This window comes from Anomaloglossus baeobatrachus, unplaced genomic scaffold, assembly GCF_048569485.1.
Source record: "Anomaloglossus baeobatrachus isolate aAnoBae1 unplaced genomic scaffold, aAnoBae1.hap1 Scaffold_135, whole genome shotgun sequence".
NCBI classification, from domain to species: Eukaryota; Metazoa; Chordata; class Amphibia; order Anura; family Aromobatidae; genus Anomaloglossus; species Anomaloglossus baeobatrachus.
The window spans coordinates 244,498-247,153 of NW_027441905.1; the positions used below are offsets into that span (position 1 = coordinate 244,498).

At 47.7% G+C, this 2,656-nt stretch overlaps 1 pseudogene; it reads left to right on the forward strand.

Annotated features, from left to right (window-relative positions):
* The first annotated feature begins 1,222 nt into the window (after positions 1-1,222).
* Positions 1,223-1,429, forward strand: LOC142260582 (U2 spliceosomal RNA; annotated as a pseudogene).
* Positions 1,430-2,656: the final 1,227 nt, after the last annotated feature.

The following is a 2,656-nucleotide window of genomic DNA, read 5'->3' on the forward strand; positions in this document are numbered from 1 at the left end:
ACCACTCCTCTGGCTGACTTGGTGAGCTGTCACTGAATGGGTGGGCTGAAGCAATGGTGGATGCTGCTGTTTGGATAGCATGTGTATCTACTGAGAACAGCTTATCAATGGTGGCAAATCGGAGCAGCTTAATCTCTTGCTCTCCGCAGTTCAACACTCTCATGGGCACTCTTCCCTTCCTTATTAATGAATAAAACTATGATGTAAATAGCATATAGATACCCCACAAATGCAGATAAAAGTAGGTTATGGGAAAAGGGGGAAGAGAGAAACAGGAAAATAGTGGAATAAAGTATACCTTCCAGGTGGGAGAGGAAATGGCAGCACAGCCAGTGGAGGTGAAGCAAGGGGAGCCTGCAACTAAAGAGTTGAGAGCGTTATCACATGGTGACTGAGCCTGATTGTAACGGGAGCATAGAGGTGCCGATCCTGTCTTACCTGCGTTGGTGTAGAAGTGGGTGTCCTGTGGTGGAGTCAGCTATGTGCAGTGGTGGCCGTGGGTTCTTTTATGTGCGACCGTAGTAATAGCTGCGCCCACTTCCTGTATGGGAGTGGAATGCAGTGAGGGTAATGGAACGCACGCCTGCGCATTTGTGTTTAACGTCGCGCATGTGCAGAACGGAGAAAAGGCTGCGCTCACTTCCTAATGAAAGGGAGTGAGACGCATCTGGGAAGGGAAGGGAAAAGATTAGGGTTTGGGGATGATGAAAGGGCTTTCTACGGGCAAGGATGGCAAAGGGTGGCAGTGACGGAAAGTCAGGCAGCCTGTCCTGTCCTGTCCTGTCCGTCCGTCTTTTTGTATCATGAATTGGAAAGACTGCAAGGGGGAGGGGAGGTGCTTGTGTCCAAAAGGAGGAGTTATTCAGATTCATTGCAGTGGGCGGCGGCTGCAAAAAGCACCATTCTTCTTGTTTTTGCTCTGCAAAACAGCCTTTTCAAGGGTTGGCTTGGGTGACAAAATGTCTTCTGTAGGCGTGGGTTTGTCTCCCTCTCCCTAAGATGTGTCCGGTATAGGCCAGGGTGCCACTCAAGGCCGTAACCAATTCGGGTTATAGCTTCTCGGCCTTTTGGCTAAGATCAAGTGTAGTTTCGGAGGACGCTACCTTGGTCGGTACTGGAAGGAGCCTGGGATTGCACGTCTGCCGGCCTTGAGGAAGTGTGTGCGCCTTCTGGTGACACATAGCCCTCTTGTGCCTGGACGGTTCCCAGGCAACGGGAGGCGATCACCTTTGTTATTTTGAAGTCCTACTGATAAACAGAAAAAAAAAAAAATTAAATCTGTTCTTATCAGTTTAATATCTGATACGTCCCCTCTCTGGGGACCATATATTAAATGGATTTTTAGAACAAGGAGATGGAAAAAATCTTGCTCTGTCCACTGCACGCATTGACCTGGTATTGCAGTACCTCCAGGACCGGTGCACCCCTTCTTAACCCAGTTTCCAAAAGCAGAACTCAATTCACCTGATTCAAATGAGCCCCATTAGTGAATTGAAAGAAAGCAAAAACTTTATATGCACCTCAATTTGGCCAATTCACTTTTCACACTTTCACCCTTTTTTTTATCTTTCACACCTTTTACTTGCTTTATTGATGCAAAAAGCTGTGCCAAATAGCAAACTCATCTCCACTCAACTTGACCAACTCTGCTATGTCCCGTGCAGTATCTTATTCTCAGTCTTATCTAGATCATTTGCAATTGAATAGAATAGATCCCTTTTAACTGCTTATGACTGTGTAAAATATGTAGTTTTACTGGGCTGGGATGAGAGAATCCATTGAAGCATGCTGTAGGGATTGTGGTTCCTGTGTGCTAAGAAGAGAGGCTGGCACCAGCCAGAAAGCCCCATTGCAGCCAATAATCACTTAATAACTTTTTCAACTTGTCATCATATGGGAGGCCTTCCATTCCTTGTAGTAGTCTAGTTGCCCACCTTTTAACTGACTCTAACTTCTGAATGTCCTTATTAAAATGTGGAGCCCAAAACTGGTTCCCATATTCCAGATGTAGCCTTACAAGTGATTTATAGAGGTGTAACAATACGTTGGGATCACGGGATCTAATCTCCCTTTTTATACACCCTAAAATCTTGTCCCAAGCAGCATTCCATCAGCCTCTGGAAGGTTCCTGGCGCATTGCACAGCTCGAAGGGCATGCTTTTGAACTCGCAGAGACCCATAGGGGTGGCGAAGGCGGTCTTCTCCCGGTCTGCCTCAGCAACGGACACTTGCCAATAGTGACTAGTGAGATCAAGGGTAGAAAAATAATTTGCAGTTCTCAATGCAGCTAGCGATTCCTCTATACGGGGAGTGGTGCCGTCCTTCTTTTTTAACAGGATCAACAGAGCTGCCCAAAGGCTACAACTGTCACGGATAACCCCAGCCGCCTTCATGTTGCTCAACATGTCCTTGGTACACTGGCAATGTGAAGGTGGTATTGGCTTATAGCTCTCTTTGATGGGTGGGTGTGCACCTGTGGGGATGTGGTGTTGGACCCCTTTTATTCCCCCAAAATCTAGCGGGCTTCCCACCGGTAACCCGCTCCCCAGCTTGGATGGATGCTGAGGGAGCCCCTTTTGCCCGCAGGCTCTGGCCCTGGGAACTGTAGCCTTGGCGGTGACTGTGCTTCCCTCTACGGTGTGAGCTGTTGCCTTCA